The sequence below is a fragment of the Ovis aries genome, chromosome 1 (genome assembly GCF_016772045.2).
Source record: "Ovis aries strain OAR_USU_Benz2616 breed Rambouillet chromosome 1, ARS-UI_Ramb_v3.0, whole genome shotgun sequence".
In the NCBI taxonomy this organism is placed as follows: domain Eukaryota; kingdom Metazoa; phylum Chordata; class Mammalia; order Artiodactyla; family Bovidae; genus Ovis; species Ovis aries.
The window spans coordinates 264,278,181-264,296,075 of record NC_056054.1 but is presented as its reverse complement, the minus strand read 5'-3'; the positions used below and the strand labels follow the sequence as shown (position 1 = coordinate 264,296,075).

The 17,895-nt window shown below is 52.6% G+C and overlaps 1 pseudogene; it reads left to right on the top strand.

The window, feature by feature from the left end:
* Positions 1-1,592: 1,592 nt before the first annotated feature.
* On the top strand, positions 1,593-17,197 carry LOC105606133 (E3 ubiquitin-protein ligase RING2-like; annotated as a pseudogene).
* Positions 17,198-17,895: the final 698 nt, after the last annotated feature.

The window sequence follows — 17,895 nt, the reverse complement described above, 5'->3', positions numbered from 1 at the left end:
CAGACCCTCTGCCCCTGCCGTCTCCCTCTCACCCACTCAGCGTCTTACTGCTGGGCACCCTGGTGGACCCCAGGGGCTAGGCGGGACACAGCAGAATCAAAGTGGGCAGAGACAGCAAGTGGATGAATCCCTAGATAATACCCTGCCATGTGGGGAGGGCACCAGTGCAACAAGTGGGCAAAATGAGGGCAGAGGCCTCAAAGCAGGAGAGAGCCGGATGCCTGGGGACAGACCCGGAAGCCAGTGGGGCTGGAGGGGCCCGGAGAGGCGCAGGGTCGGAGCACGGCTGCCCTGGGCCCCAAGTAAGCAGATGGTCAGTAACCTCTCCAGTGACCAGTGACCTCCCCTCAGGGGGTGACCAGAGGCCAGTGACCTCACCCTGGGGACCCGGTCGGCAGCGGTGACCGAGCAGTGTGGTCACTGGCCAGTGCGGTTGGTTTTTTTTTCCGGGAAACCAGTCCAGGAACACATGGATCTGCCCTCCTCCCCCCAGACTCCCAGGAATGGGAGGGTGGGGCAGGCTCTCCACTCCCTGCCTTGGGGGTGGGGGTGGGACCGGGAGTTATAAATGGAAGGAGAGGCTGTTGCCATGGTGACCAGGGCGCCTGCTTCTGGAGCAATCCCTGTTGGCGCCAAGACGCCCCCCTGGCCCCTGCCCGCCCTCCTGGGAACCGGCGGCTGGACGCCCCGGCCTTTTAAGGGCATCTCTGGATTGCTGAAATGCTATCTGCTGCTCTCAGGAGGAAGGAAGTTCTTCAGCTGAGCAGGCCCCCACAGGCCCCCTCAGTTTGGATGAGGGGGGCGCAGGAGAAGCCAGCTTCTGGGGGGTAGCAGGGGTCAGGGCCCCGTGATCTTGTCAGATGCGGGGAGTCCCAGCTCCCCTCTCCCAGCCTGGATTCGGGCTACTTTTCACAGGCAGCAGGAGGCCCTCAGCAGGAGGGAGAGTTTGGGGGTACCCACAGCCAAACCACTCAGGGTCTCATGTCACGTTTGTGGGTGGGGGCTGGGCAGGGGAGAATGGCTGCGGTCTCAGGCAACCTGGGAAGCAGCCTTGCAGTGTTCGGAGGTCCCCCTAGCTCCCCAGCCAGGCCCCACCAGCGTCATGGCAGAAGAGGCCCCTGGCCGTGGCAGAGGGGCCACCTGGGCTCTGGAGCACTGGGCTCCAGGGAACACTTCGGGGGTCAGCCCCTGAGCCACTGGGGCAGGCAGGCGAGGCCTGGGCGGTTCCTCGGACTCCTCCTCGCGCTGCTGGTGAGGTGCCCCGGCTCGCTCCCCACCCACAGCGGTTCCCCTCACTGGTCAGTGCTGTGGCCCCTCTGAGCAGGCCTGGGCTCTGCAGCCCGTGACGTGTCCTCCTCTGTGAGGTGGGTGAGGGCGGCCCCACGCTCTGTGGCCCACACGTTGCTGGGGAAAGCGGACAGGCCACGGGTTTGCCTATCCAGACAGGGGGAGGGGAAGCCGCATTCCTGCCATAAAGAGCTTGGACTCTAGTCCCCTCCTCCTGCACTGTGTGCCTTGGGGAGCAGGGGCTAGAGAGGGACCTGCCCGAGGCTGAAGAGCTCACCCAGAGAGGGCCCAGCTGCAGCGTCCACATGGTGACTGCAGTGGGTGGGATGGGCACTGTGGCTGAGCAGCCACCTGGTGAGACACGCTGCCGGGTGCGGATTGGAAGTGAGAGTGCTGGTCGCTCAGTCGTGCGACGCTTTGTGACCCCATGGGCTGCATCCCGCCAGGCTCCTAGGTCCATGGATTTCTTCAGGCAAGAATACTGGAGTGGGTTGCCATTTCCTCCTCCAGTTCTTCCCGACCCAGGGATCGAACCCGTGTCTCTTATGTGTCCTGCATTGGCAGGTGGGTTCTTTAGCACTAGAACCACCTGGGCAGCAAGGTTAATACACAACTATTGTGCAGAAATATATTGTATCCTACTTACAGGCAACAAACGATTCAGAATTGAAAGGAGAAGTAACATCAAAATATGAAATATTTAGGGAGAGAGCTTACTAAAGAAATGGGCAAACCGTGACTGAACATTACAAAATAGTGCTGGAGGAAATTGAGATGAATTTGATAAATGGAGATATGGATTGTGTTTGCAGATGAGATGATACAGTATGGTTAAAACATCAGGTCTCTCCAGATCGACTTGGTCCTCCGGAGCAACCCGCAGCCTAAATCCGATCAGGGTTTCGCAGAAGCTGATTCTCAAGTTCACAGGGAAACGTGAAGTGAGCACAGTTAGCACAAATCCGGTGACAAAGGATGAATACGGAGGGCGTACCTAGCCTGATCTCAAGATTTGCTACAAAGTGACCGCAATTAGGACAGTGTGGTGTTGGCGTTGGGAGTGGACAAGCACATGAATGGAAAAGAATGGATGGTCTGCACACAGGTCCACACAAATGTGGATGATTTTCCACAAAGTGCAAACGCAGTTCAACCGAGAAAAGATCGTCTTTTCAACAAGTGCTGTGAAGACAGTGGGTGTTCAAGTGGTGTGAGGACACAGATGGAACTTGGATCCCAACCTCTCACTGTGTACTGACATTAACTCGAAATCATAGACCTGCGTGTATGATCTAAAACTAAGATTTCTAGTAGGGAACATAAGGAGAGTATCCTTGTAACCCTGAGTTAGGAAAAGATTTCTTAGATAAAACTCCGACAGGAGCCATAAAAGAAAATGGATAAATTGGACTTTATGAGATGAGGAGCTTTGCTCTTCCAAGTTGGGAAGACCAGCAGCAGCCTGGGAGAGAACTTTGCACAGCTGAGAACTGCCTGAAATACCCCCCCAGTAGGAAAACAGCCCAATTTAAAAAACAGGCACACATTTCACCAAGAAGACACACGATGGCAAATAAGTTCAGCATTAGTCATCAGGGAAATGCAAATTAAAACCACAACCAGATACCACTGTGCCCTAATTAGAAAATTGAGAATTTAAAAGACTGACCATCCCCAGGGCCCCAGAGATGGGAATGAGCAGGAACTCTCAGTCCTTGCTGGTGAGAGTATGAACAGGTGCCCCCACTTTAGAAAACAGACTGGAAGTTTCTTTAAAAGTTAAACGTACGGTCACCCATACGACCCAGCCATTCCACTCCTAGAGAAAGAGCCTTCATCCACGCAAGGACGTGCACACGAGTGGTCATTGCAGCTTTGTTTGTAATGGCCCCAAACTGGAAACAGAACCCCTGTCCACCGGGAGGTGGGCAGAGACACACCTGGGGGCACCCATCTCGTGAAGGATGATGCTGCGGTGTGAGTGGCTCTCAAGGCAGTAAGTGACATGCGGCAGAACTGAGCCTGTACTCTGCAGTTCCACGGTACCTTCCAGAAAATGCAGACGCATCATAGTGACAGCAGTGGGTCTGTGGTTGCCTGGAGCTGGTGGGGGTGGGGGCGCCGAGATGCTCATTCTCTCAATTGTGAGAGGTTCGCGATGTGCCCTCGTTCAGACTGCACACTCTGAATACGTGCAAGTCCCTGTGTGTCAATCAGACCTCAATAAAGCTGTTTAGGATGTGGTGGTGAAGTGCTAAGTCGCTTCAGTCGTTATCTGACTCTTCACGACCCCATGGACTGTGCACCCCGCTAGGCTGCTGTGTCCATGGGATTCTCCAGGCAAGAATACTGGAGTGGGTTGCCATCCCCTTCTCCGGGGCATCTTAACAAACATCAAAACCCCTAACAAGTAAGACGAATCCACTGAGTGTTCTCAGAATATCCACCGAACTTCCAGAAATGTGTACAGTGCTGTTTCAAAGGGACACAGCGTCCCTGTCTACAGAGGGGCCCCAGGGGTGCAGGCGCTCCTGCTCAGGCCTCTTAGCCGCCGGTCACCTGGCCCGGCTACACACCTTCAGCAGCAGCTGTGAGGGCTGAGGTATCAGCTCAGGGTTGCGGGACCAGAAAGTGGATTTAAAGCCTCTTCTGGCTCAAGCTGAAGCTGGTCCCTGGTCCCTTGGTCCTGGCTTCTCCTTGGTGTCGTTTGTTTGCTAAGTCGTGTCCGATTCTTTGTGACCCTGTGGACTGCAGCACGCTGGGCTTCTCTGTCCTTCGCTATCTCCCAGAGTTTGCTCAAACTCATGTCCATCAAGTCAGTGATGCCATCCCACCATCTGTCGCCGCCTTCTCCTGCCTTCAATCTTTCCCAGCATCAGGGTCTTTTCCAATGAGTCGGCTCTTCGCCTATCCTGGTTTAAAAGGCTGCAGGCTGGCTGGGAGGGATCATGTCCCCTTCCAGACCCTCACGCCTCCCTTGGCCCCTCAGAGCACATTTCCTTCAGTGGGTAGTGGGTATGGGGCCTCAGGCTGGCAGCATCCTTTGGGAATCATGCCCCTGGCCCACAGGTCAGTTCTTCAAAAGATGTGGTGGCAGGTCTCCTGGAGCAGCTCCAGGGACAGGGCGGGAGGGGGGGGGGCAGTTGCTGGACACAGCCACACACGACCTGCGGTCAGGCAGGGCCCGTGGCCAGGAGGACACATTCGAGCCTGAATCCTGGAGCCAGGCCCTCTGCAGTAGCTCCGTGTGTGTGCAGTGTCCGAAGCCTGGTAGCGGGGGCTATGGCACTGACTGGTCAGAGGGACCAAGGGGCCTTCTCAGGTGGCAGGGGAAGCAATCAGGATGGCCACCTCGGCCTCGATGCTGCGGTCTTGCTCGAGTGCTCTGAGTACAGATGAAATGCACCAAATATCTCTTCATGGGGGGACAATGGGCTCAGTGTCACGGCCCCGGTCCCGTACCCTCTCTGGTCAGCCTGGCGTCCAGTGTTCATGCTCCCCAGTCCCCCCGTGAGACCCCAAAGCAGGGAGAACAGCCAGGGTGGGCTGCAGACAACGCAGATGAGTAGCAGATAACAGTGTCCTCATCACAGTGCGTGGCTAATATTTTGAAACATTATCAGGTTGCTTTGGGGATTCCATATTTTTCTCCAAAGCACTCTTTGCAACTTGAAGTTACATATATATTGAGATTTATTGTTTGTTACAGGTTGAATTGTGTCCCCAAAGAAGGCTGAAGTCCTGACCCCCAGCAGCAGTGTCCATGAGCTGATGTGGAGAGGGCCTTTACAGATGATCAAGGTTAAGATGAAGTCATTGGACAGATCTTAGTCCATTATGACCGTGTCCTTATAAAGAGGAGAAAGTTGAGCACAGATAAGGCACACGGGAAGACAGGATGCAAAAATGAAGGCAGAGATTGGTGTGATCCTTCTACAAGCCAAAGGACCCCAAAGGTTGTCAGCAAAGCCCCAGAAGTCGGGGGGAGCCCGGGATAGAACCTGCCTTGGGCTCAGGAGGAACCAGTCCTGCCCACACCCTGACCTCGGACTCCAGGCCTCCAGACAGAGAGAGAATGACTCTGCTGTCCAAGCCGTCCAGGCTGTGGTCTTCTGCAGGGCCGCCCCAGGCTCCTGATCACTCCTGTCCCCTCTGGACTGCACACGGTCAGCACCTGCCTCCATCCACAGAGAACCTGACCCCAGCCTGGTTGCTGGACCCTCCTGGACCCGGGGACCTGCCATGACAGGTTGCAGACAATGCACAAAAGACCCCTGGTGGATTAGAGGCTCTCTCGGTGACCCCTCTGCCTCTCTAGGCCTCCTGAGTATGGGGCTGCTCCCACTGTCTGGGGTGCTGATGGGGAGGGGTCAGGCCCAGGGGAACCCGCCGCCCCCGCCCCCGCGCCAGGGCTTCTGTGGATGACATCTGTGAGACACGGGTGTCCTTCTTCACTCCTGGGAGCTGGCGCAGGGTCCGCACGGCCACAGCCTTTGAGGGGCCCCAGTCCTACCCTTTGGGGAGGGAGGCCCACCTGTCGTGTATGCACGAGTGTGCAGGCCTGTGCTGGGGGGTGGGTGGGACTCACATCTCGGTGCCCCCTGTGTGCCATCCAGCAATGGCCCAGCCTGTTGTCCAGAGCAAGGCTGGATTCCCACCCCAAGCTCCTTGTCATCCCCACGGAGCACAGTCCTGCCGGGCCAAGAGACGCATGCTGGGAGTTGAGGGGGGCTTCAGAGGCCCCAGCAGCCACTGAGGTGCAGGGAGGTTCCCCCACTCAGGCCGGTGTCCGTAAGGAAGGACAGGCACCCCAAGCCTGCTTGTGAGGCCCCGGTTTACCACGTCTGGCCACCACTGTCCATGCCACTGATTTCAAACCGCACCAGTGAGAACACGGCTGTTTCCCAAAGATGAGGCGGCCAGCCCCCAACCAGCCTCCCGATGGCCATGAGTCCTTCATCGGAATGCACGCCCCCACTCCAGGGGAGAAGCTGCTGTGATGGGAGCTGGTCTCCCCACACCACCCTCCCCTGGCCCCCATCCTCTGGTTGGGTCCCTGAGTCCTGTCCTCGGCAGCATCCTTGAGGTTTAGCCAGACTCTTACAAAACAGCCACTTAGGGGGAGGTCTAGCTGTGAAATGGGGTTGAAACCCTGCACGCGGCCCCCGGCACTCTGGGGGGTTTGGCCAACACATGGGAAAGTTTGGCAGCTTCGGGCAAGAGGCATTTAAGCCACATGACCTGCTGGGTCTGGAGACCTGGCCTGATGGTCAAGGCCAGCCACAGGCAAGATGCAGGTAGGGGCTGCAAGGTCACTGCCACTCAGTGCCCAGAGTCACTGACTCCTGTCCGCTGGAGGCCTTGGGGTCAGGGGCCACCGTCCAGGTGTGAGAACAGAGGTCCAATTCTCAGACCTCATGAGACCCAAAGGAGCCAGATGGGGTGCCCAGCACTTGGGCAGCTCTGGGTCCCTTTGAAGATCCAGACAAGTGGGGCCTGTGGCCGGGCACCAGGCTCTGGAAACAGGAGGAAAGCCCCACCCTGGCCGAGGCTTTCCTGCTCTTTGAAAGGATCTTGGCACCAGGGTCCCGCTCACAGAAGATTCCGGAATCAGCCTATTTCCCCCTCTCCTGTCCCAGGAATATCCCAGGGGGTGGGGGACGTGAGCGAGCTGGTTGGGTGATGGGACACCCATAGCCCACACCGGCCGCCCCTCGTGTTCCACGAGCAGCACTTGGGCCCTGAGCCTCCTACCCCCGCACCCACAGAGCCCTCCTCCCAACTCCCACAGAACCAGACCCCACGGACAAAATGAGCCTGGGAGGGAGGGGCTGGAACTTGGACTCTGCCAGTGGGGGTGCAGCTCTGGCTGTGGGGGACCAGGGGGCCCTGAGTGTCCTGCCCTGGCCACCTGTACGTGCGTGGCCCATGTCACAGGCAGCTCCAGGCAGGCCCTGCTGCAGCTGGGGGTGAGGGGAGGTTGGGGTGTCGGGGGAGGGGGGAGATGGGGCGGGGAAGGAGGAAGATGAGGGTGGTGGGGGAAAGGGGAGACAGCCCTTACAGGCTGCTCCAGGGACCCCACCCCGGGTGCCTCACCCCACAACATTGGACATCTGTGTCCGCTATGCCACCCTCAGCCCCGTGCAGCCCACCTCCAGGGGCATGTAGAGAGCCAGGCATGTCCACAGCTGCCCTCAGGGTGGCCTCACTGTAAGGAGCACGCAGCCACTGACTGTTCACAAGGCCTCCTCCTCTGGCCTCTTGGCCCGTGCTTCCAGGCCCTCAGTGGGCGGCTGGCCACCTGTCCCAAGTCCCTCCCTGGGTCTGTTTTGAGATGAGATCAGGCATGTTCAGGGTGGTATGGCTGTAGACCCTGGGTATGTTTGGAGGAAGGGCCTTCTGTCCTGCCCACTTCCCCAGCTTGAGCTGGCAATTCTAGGGCTGTACCGGACTCCCACCCTGCCTCTCTGAGGGACTTGCCTTCCAGCCCACAAGCTGCGAAATTCTTTTGATCATCCATATAAGACGTCAGCACACCTCAATGATTTGTTTTCTCTTTAAATTACCTCTGCTGCTACTGCTGCTGCTGCTAAGTCACTTCAGTCGTGTCCGACTCTGTGCGACCCCATAGACGGCAGCCCACCAGGCTCCTCCATCCATGGGATTTTCCAGGAAAGAGTACTGGAGTGGGGTGCCATTGCCTTCTCCATAAATTACCTCTATGTGTGGTAATTTACCACATAAACTGGTGGTCCAGTGGTAAAGAATCCGCCTTCCAATTCAGGGAATGCATGTTCAATCCCTGGTAGAGGAACTAAGATCCCACATGCTGTGGAGCAACTAAGCTCATTCACCAAAAATAGAGTCTGTGTGCCACACTGAAAATACCCCTTACGATGCAACCAAGATACCTCGTGCCGCAGGTAAGACCCAGCACAGCCAACAAATAAATAAATACCATCTATGCTGTGTTCTCGTGAGCTACTATCTCAGAGCACAGCGAACACTCTCGGTGATAGCAGGTGTAAATCTACCCCATAGAAGCCTAGAAGCCAATTGCCTGGAAGGTTATTCCCACCCGGCTCTCAAGTTCCAGTCTGGGAGCTGGGTGATGACCCAGCAGCAGCCACTCCTGGGATGTCGAAGTTGGGGCTGCACCCTGGGGAGCAGAGGGGTGTCCCGGCTGGGGCCTCTGCTGGCTTTCCTCTGCCAGGGACCCAGGGATTGCTAGAAGCTGGGCTGCTCCTAGGGGCCCAGCCTGCAGGTGGGCATGTCCCGCTGCCCGGTCCTGGAGCCTTTGCCCTCATCTGAGAACCCAGGGCTGATGGGGCCTGTGGCTGGACATCCGACAGGGACAGGACCTCTGGCGCCTGGGGAGTGTTGCCCTCAGGCTCGGGGCCGGGGAAGAGCTTGACTATGCTTTATTTTCTGGTGTTTCTCTGTGAGACCCCAAAGTTGGGTTGCAGCACTGAGAATAAATAAAAGCTGAAGTACCTAGAGGCCTGGCCCGAAAGTGACTTCGAGGGCAGCATTAGCCTGGACCACCAGTCTGTGGTCTAGGTGACAGGTGACAGGGACTCCTGCCCCAGGTCACCCCGCATCCTGCTCTGCATGCTTCCTCACATCGGCGGACAGCTGAGGCCACCCACCTCCCAGGGACAGCCCAGGATCCAGGTACTGCCCCCTGACATCCCACCTGGGGCTGGGGCCACAGAGCTGGGAGGGGCCTGCTCACTACCGCCTCCCCTGGCGACACGTGGGGACACAGCTCTGTTGGTTTGGGACATCTGGGGAAAGACAGCAGGAGCACGGACTGAGATCTAAGCATCCTCCCCGACCCCAAGAGGAACACCCTGACCGTGGTGCTGAGGCTTCTCTGCCTGTGGAAGCCCCGCCTTCCCACGTTTCCACTCTGACGCCCAGAGCGGTCAGAACCGCCATTTGTTTTAAATAGACTTTGCATTTTAGATTTACAGGAAATCTGTGAAGATAGCGTAGAGGTTCCCGTCTGCCCTGTGCCCGGTTTTCCCTATTGTTATTGTTGCCGTTCAGTCGCCAAGTCATGTCTGACTCTTCAGACGCCATGGACTGCAGCACACCAGACTTCCCTGTCCATCACCAACTCCCAGAGCTTGCTCAAACTCATGTCCATCGAGTCAGTGATGCCATCCAACCATCTCACCCTCTGTCATCCCCTTCTTCTCCTGCCTTCAGTCTTTTCCAGCATCAGGATCTTTTCCAATGCCTCAGCTCTTTGCATCAGGTGGCCAAAGTATTGAAGCTTCAGCTTCAGTATCAGTCCTTCCAATGAATATTCAGGACTGATTTCCCTCAGGATTGACTGGTTTGATGTCCTGGCCGTCCAAGGGATTCTCAAGGGATTCTCAGCATGAGCCTACACCACAGTTCAAAAGCATCAGTTTTTCAGCGCTCTGCCTTCTTTATGGTCCAGCTCAAAACCATACGTGACTACTGGAAAGACCATAGCCTTGACTATACAGACATTTATGTACAAATGCAGAGTGATGTCTTTGCTTTTTAATGCACTGTCTAGGATTGTTATAGCTTTTCTGCCAAGTAGCAATCGTTTTCTAATTTCATGACTGCACTCACCATCTGCAGTGATTTTAGAGCCCAAGAAGAGGAAATCTGTCACTGCTTCCACCCTTTCCCCTTTCTATTTGCCATGAAGTGATGGGACTGGATGCCATGATCTTAGTTTTTAAGCCAGCTTTTTCACTCTCCTTGTTCACCCTCATCGAGATTCTTTAGTTCCTCTTCACTTTCTGCTATTAGAGTAGTATCATCTGCATATCTGAGGTTGTTAACATTTTTCCTGCTAATCTTGATTCCAGCTTGGAACTCATCCAGCCTGGCATTTCTCACAATGTGCTCTACATATAAATTAAATAAACAGGGTGACAATAAAGAGCCTGGTTGTACTCCCTTCTCAGTCCTGAGCCAGTTCCCTGTTCTTACCTGTTGTTAAGGTCATGCATCAGTGTGGTCCGTTTGTGACAGTAATGAGCCGATACTGATACCCTGATCAGTGTGGGATTTTGTTGTTTGTTTTCAGCATGTTGCTTCTTTCTGGCACCACAAATGCTCCAGGCTCATCTTGTTTATCTCCTGCCATTTCTCCAGGACGAGCCTTGGTTCCTTTCACTGGAGACTCATTTGAGAAGCTTACTCACTGCTGCAGAGGTCATTGCTTCTAGGCCCTCTGAGCTGACTGAGCAAGGAAACACTGACCCGTGTGCAGACACGTATCTGTGAACATTTCTCTGTGTAACCACCTGCATCTTCATGAGCCACATCTGAGTTTACATCCTGTGTCTGACCTAATCCACACTCTATGGGTCACTGCGGCCTCCCCCGTTGCTTACAGGAAATCAGTCCTGAATATTCATTGGAAGGACTGATGCTGAAGCTAAAACTCAATACTTTGGCCACCTGATGTGAAGAACTGACTCATTAGAAAAGACCCTGATGCTGGGAAAGATTGAAGGCAGGAGGAGAAGGGGACAACAGAGGATAAGATGGTTGGATGACATCATCGACTTGATGGACATGAGTTTGAACAAGTTCTGGGAGTTGGTGATGGACAGGGAAGCCTGGTGTGCTGCAGTCCATGGGGTCACAAAGAGTCGGACACGACTGAGCGACTGAACTGAACTGAACTGAACTGAAAGTCCACCAGTCACTCCGGCTTCTCCCCTCGCTTACCTGTAAACTCTACCCCACCTTAGAATAATATAAAGCAGGTCAGGGTGACCCAGAGCCTTCTGGTGCCTTATAGCACACTCAAAGCACCACCTGAGGGATGTCCTGATTGCATTCACCCTGGCCCTGAAGGATCCGAGCCCCGCAGCAGCCAAGCATGGAGCACGCAGGTCCACTCCAGGCAGGTGACATGCATGGAATGTCAAGCCTTAGCATGTGACAGGCAGGTGTAGACAGAGGCATGGATCACTGGTCAGTGTTGACAATGGCCGTGAGTGTGATGGGCGTTGGGATGTGTATTATGCTCTTCTGTCAACGTGGATAAATATTTGACAATTTCCTAACAAAAAGTCAAAAATTGGGACTTCCCTGGTCATCCAGTGGCTAAGACTCCGAGATCCCAATGCAAGGGCGCCTGGGTTTGATCCCTGGTCAGGGAACTGAGATCCCACATGCCACAACTAAAAGATCCCACAGGCCTCAATGAAGATTGATCCCAAGTGCAGCAATGAAGACCCCGCACAGCCAAAGAAATAGATATATAAATAAATAAATATTTTTTGAAATTTAAAAATCAACCAATGGGTGGGTGGTTCATCCCAGGATCACAATATTGATTGAGCAGGTAATGCTTTCCCTTTGGGTCTTGGAGGACTTCCACAACCCCAGAACATGCCAATCTAACGTTACTCACATTCCAGGAAGACTTTACAACAAGCAGAGGTCTAAGTTAGGGTTTAAAAACAAGTCTGGAAATAAATACAAAAATGAAAGTGAACAGGATGGATTTGAAGCTATTTCTGTGCAACTGTAGCCATAATTTTGGTGATAATTATACTTGGGTGTGTTTTGTCTGCTTTGCTGTGCAAGAAGTTTAAAGTGTTAGAAGAATCATTCACACAAAATCAGTAATTGCAGTTTTAACAGTCTGAGAGAATTTCCTTACACTTAGAATCAAGCCTTAAATGGCTAAAAAAAATTGCTTTTCAAAGTTCCTCTTATTTTTATATAAAGTTGGATAAATAACATTAAGAAGATAGAAGGATGCTGCTCAAGCTCTTGCTTCATGATTCTTTCTTCCTTGTGCTTTTGGGACCAGTCATCACCCTCTCCATCCTCCCGTGTGTTGGGGCGTTGGCCCCTGGGGTGGTTGCCCCTGGTCGGGGCTGGGTGATGGGTGGTGGTGGTGGTGGGGAGTGACTGGCAGGCAGAGGTCCAGCCTTGAGGAGGGGTTGGGATGGGGGCTACCTCCTTGGTGCTTCCTACACTGGGTGGGCTGGGGTTGGGCAGGAGAGCTTTGCAGGCCTTGGCGGAGGTGGCACAGGGAGGCTGCAGGATGCAGCCGGGCTGCTCTCCCTTCTCTGCAGACAAGCCCCTGGGGTCACAGCCCATCCAGGGTGCCTGCAGGGCAGATGCCAGCTGTGAGTGTGGCTGTCACGCCGCCTCCCTGCACGAACAGAGAGCCACGGGGGCTCCAGACAGAATGTTCCCCGGACCCCGTGTGGGGCTCCCTCTAGGCTGCCTTTTGTTGTTTAAGTTCTTCTTGTTTGAGTTACAGAAATGACAGCAAGGAAGGCATGAGGCCACATCCCAGGTGGCAGTGGGAAGCCGATGACCTAGCAGCTGCCTTCGAGCACAGGGGCGTGATCGTGGCCCCGAGGGCTCCCCACTAGGCCCCACTGCCCCCTCCCTCTGCCACCCCAGGGAGCAGGTGGGCGCCCACAGTGGCTTTACCACCTGAATTAAAATTCACCTGTGTTTAAAAAAAAAGAAAAAACTAACTAGAAAAGACACAGACACCCCAGTGTTCATAGCAGTGCTATTCACAATAGCCAAGATGTGGAAGCAACCTAAGTGTCCATTGACAAATAAATGGATAAAGACGCTGGGATGCATGTATACAATGGAATACGACTCAGCCGTTAAAAGTAATGAGTCGCTGCCATTCACAGGACCATGGGTGGCCTTGGAGGGCATTATGCTAAGTAAAATAAGTCAGAAAGACCAACGCTTTACGATGACACTTGTATGTGGATTCTAAAAAAATATCGCAAACTAGTGACTATAACAGAAAAGAAGCAGTCTCACAGATACAAAGAACAAGCCAGTGGTTACCATGGGGACAGGGCAGGGGGAGGGGCAACAGACGGATAGGGGAGTAAGAGGTACAAACTATTAGGTCTGCAATAAGCTACCAGGCTCTCTTGTACAACACGGGGAATATAGCAAATATTTTATAATAACTATATATGGAGTAAAACCTTTACAAATTGTGACTCACAGGCTCCCCTGGTGGCTCAGGGGTTAAAAAAAAAAAAAACCCACCTGCCAATGCAGGAGGCATGGGTTCCATTCCTGATCTGGGAAGACGCCACATGCCACGGGGCAACTAAGCCCGTGAGCCACAGCTGCTGAGCCCACGAGCTGCAGCTACTGAAACCTGTGCACCCTAGGGCCTGTGCCCTGCGACAAGAGAAGCCGCTGCAACGAGAAGGCCCGGCACCACGCCTAGAGAGTAGCCCCTCTCACTGCAACTAGAGGAAAGCCCGTGCAGCAAGAGAACCCAGCACAGCCAAAAGCAAAATAAATAAAATTATAAAAAATTGTGAATCACTATTGCACACTTGTAAGTATATAATATTGTACATCACTAATACCTCAATTAAAAAAAACATAAAAATTCACCTGTTTGAAATGTATTTGATTGGTGATTTTTAGTAAATTTACCGAATTATATAGCCATCAGTGGGCTCCCCTGGTGGCTCAGACAGTAAAGAATCCGCCTGCAGTATAGGAGACCTGGGTTTGATCCCTGGGTTGGGAAGATCCCCTGGAGAAAGGCATGTTTACCCACTTCAGTATTCTTGACTGGAGAATTCCAAGGACAGAGGAGTCCTCCATGGGGCTGCAAAGAGTTGGATACAACTGAGCAACTAACACTTTCACAGCCATCTGGGTAACCCACTTTTAGAATATGTCTATCACCTCAAAATATCCCTTTTGCCCCTTTTAGCTAATTCTTGTTCCCACTCAGCTCTGAGCGACCACGAATCAGCTTCCTGTCTGTGGGCTTGTCACCTGGACGTTTACTGTAACGGAGACCATCCAGTGTGTGTGTCGGTCACCTAGCACATTTCCAGTGTCATCCAGGGCAGCAGGCAGCGCTTCACTTCTCAAGGTGGAGTGCTTCTCCATCGTGTGAGTGGACACATATTGGCCCCTCTCACCTGCTGATGGCATTTGGGTCACTTCTGCCTCCTGGCTGTTGGCAGTCAAGCTGCTGACCATTTGCGAACAGTTGTGTCAGGTCTTTCGCTGGACCTTCGTTTTCATCTCTCTTGGGCAGACATTGCAGGAGTCTCTGTTATTGAAGCTGTGCTTTTGGAGTTGGTCAGATGTGCCCAGGACACAGGGTTCGCAAGGAACAGAAGGAATAGACGGAAAGGTGGGCAGTGAAGTTGATACCCTGCGAACTCCCGAGGCTGTCACCGTCACTGCAGGCATGGGAGCTCCATGCCTGTCAATTTTTTTTTTTTTAATATTTTTGTTTTGTATTGGCATATAGCCCATTAACCATGTTGTGATAGTTTCAGATGAACAGCAAAGGGACTCAGACCAACATGCATATGTATCTGTTCTCCCCCCAGTTCCTTTCCCATCCAGGCCGTTCAACTATTTTATGAGATGTGTCTTAACTGGGGGTTCCCCGAAAGCAGAGCTGGAGGCAGACGTGGGTGCAGCGGGGTCGCTTGGTGGGACCCCCGGGAGGTGGCCCCGGGGGTGTGAGAGGGCAGGTGAGGGAAGGCCACGTGCAGGAGCTCATCAGGGTGTCGGGGCTCAGTCCTGCCTGGCACTCAGAGCACAGCCCCTCCAAGGAAGAAGGGCGGGAGGTTGGGTCTTTTCTTTGAGGACTCCGACCCCCTGGCTGAGGGCTGACCCTGGGGAGCGCCAGCTGCATTCCCTGCTGCCTCTAGGTGTAGACGTCGTGCACAGGGGGAGGGGTCTGCTCCCTGCTCCGAGCTGGTCTTCGCTCATCGCTGTCTCTCTTAGCAATATCCCTCCTTTGCAGACCTAACCACTGAAGCTCCGTACGGTGAAGCATTGACCCCAGACTCCTTCATGGAGACGATCTGGCAGCCAAATGTTTAGTTTCCAGTCTAAAAACAAAAGGTTTCTTCTTGACAGAAATTGAGCCAAGTATCTAGACAGAATGAGGACAGCTAGTTGGCTGTTACTGCCTCAGAGTCTGGAGAAAGAAATGGCAACCCACTCCGGTGTTCTTGCCTGGAAAATCCCAGGGACGGGGGAGACTGGTGGGCTGCCGTCTATGGGGTCGCACAGAGGCGAACACAACTGAAGCGACTTAGCAGCAGCAGCAGCCTCAGAGTCAGGCCCTCTGCACTTTGGTGTTTGGCCCCTTCTCCCCCACCCCCACCCTTCACCAAAGATTCATAACCAGCTCCTCTCCCATCCCGTTTAAGCAACATCTGCGCATGGACGAGGTCTGCTCATACACGTAGCTCCCAGTGAGACTTTGTTGCCTGATTTCAAAAGATGAGCGGGAGAGTTTCATTGCAGAAGCTGAGGCTTGCCTTAGTATGCATCGGCACTGGCAGCCTCAGAGGCTTGTACCCGAGTCTTGCCCCAGCTGTGGCCAGTGGAGCCCTGGGCTGGGGCAGGAGCCGCAACATCTTGGGCTGTGCAGACAAACAGAACTCAGCCATTAAGCAAAACATGGGAACACACTTTATATGAATTAGAATGAACACCTCAGGAGGCAATAACAGATAGCTTAGAAACTGGTTTCACCTCAAGCCTACACAGTGAATTGATGTGCCCAGTTTGTTTGGATATGTTGAAGAACACCACACAAAAGACTGTTTATATCAGTGTTTTCTTTGCAGATTGCATTGTCACAGCCCTCAGAGGTGGCAATAAAGAATGCTCTACCTGTCAGAAAGTAGGCTGAGCACTGAAGAATTCATTCTTTTGAATTGTGGTATTGGAGAAGACTTTTCAGAGTCCCCTGGACTGCAAGGAGATCAAACCAGTCAATCCTAGAGGGAATCAATCCTGAATATTCATCGGAAGGACTGATGCTGAAGCAGAAGCTCCAATGCTTTGGCCAACTGTTGCGAAGAACCGAATCATTAGAAAAGACCCCGATGCTGGGAAAGACTGAAGGCAAGGGGAGAAGGGGATAACAGAGGATGAGATGGTTCGATGGCATCACTGATTCAATGGACATGAGTTTGGGCAAGCTCTGGGAGTTGGTGATGGACGGGGAAGCCTGGCGTGCACAAGTCCATGGGTCACAAAGAGTTGGACACGACTGAGTGACTGAACAACAACCACCTGTTGGGAAAAGCTAGTTTCCAAAAGATCACTAAGATCAGACCTAAACTTTGATGCACTCATCAGCAAAATTGAACCAAGCTGTGGTGAGTATGAAGCTTATCAAGAAAAAAAGCATTAGCTAGAATCAACAAGCATAACCCTCAGCAAGCACTTGGCCACAGCATTGAGGCCACAGCATTTAGGCTCACAGATACAGGCTGTGAGCAGACTACAGTGAGGTGGGAAACAGATAGAAAGTTATAGTGGAGCAGAAGTCAGTGGAGACAGCTCTCACTGCAGTAAAACATCCATGTACAGCAATTGGAAGCAGCACCTATTAACAAACAGACCAAAACATCTGATGATTCTGGGCTTGACTTGATAACAGCAATGTGAAAGTGACATCTGACCCCATAATGGACCACGCTAGTGACACTGAATTAGTGCTGAGGCTTCATCCCACGTTTATGGAAAAAGATGAGACACAGACAAGATTCATGAAGAGTTCAGGTAATGCCACTGTTGATCATTTATCCAAGCATCTGGCTGTGAGGTTAGCTTTAGAAGAACTTTGAAGCAAAGGAGAATCAAGCCAGATGAACCTAGATACAGCCAGTAAGAAGCAGTATGCCATTTACATAGCCACAGCCAGGGGCCAGTTCAGCGTGTTAAATGGCTCTTTCTCTTCGGAATTGGTCAGTGAGAAACATTGGAAGGTGAACAAGCCCATGGAACTTCGTTATGCACCCACAAAGGAGCACAAATGAGGTTTTACTAAAACCAATTCTGAGAATGAACTTTTTTATAGCCTATTTCCTTAATATTAAAGATGTACCGTCATTGCTTTTATGGACAGGAAAAAAAAAAAAGAAAAGATGAACGGGAAACAAAGGGAGTATTAGACACAGGAGGAAAGGCTGGAACATTAAGGAGAAATCACAAGATTAATGGAACAAGCAGAGCTAATGCAGGGAACTAAAGGAGGTTTTAAATAAAAGTCCAAGTAGTATTCACAGAGAAGTTTGAGAATGAACCGAATCTGTAAAACAAGAAAAAGAAGGTAGAAAAGATCAGAACAAAGAATACAGTTGAGCTCTTTGCAAAAAAGCTTTTTAATGTAAACCTTTGTATATTGTTTTGGTTTTCTGAACCTCATGGAAGTATCACTTATTTGAAATAAATGAGTTTAATTTTTTAAAACTGATGAGCTCTTGAAAATAAACAGATATGATTAGCAAAGCAAAAAAAAAAAAAAACCAAAAAACTGGCACAGTATTCCATATCCAGATACCCCTCCCCCATAGACAGACTTTTAGACTTTGATTTTCTCTCTTAAAGAACATTGCCAAGACTCACCGTGAAGTGCATCAAAGGAAGATGAGTAAGGAGGACTGGTGGATGGACACTGGCCAGGTGTGTAAAGTTTGAGCACCATGCCTGGAGGACTTGCAACGCAGATGGTTAACTCTGCCGTGTGTCTAATGTCGGGAGATGCAGGGACCAGCCTTGGGCCTGCATCTGCTTGGCAGAACCCCAAGTGCCACCTTG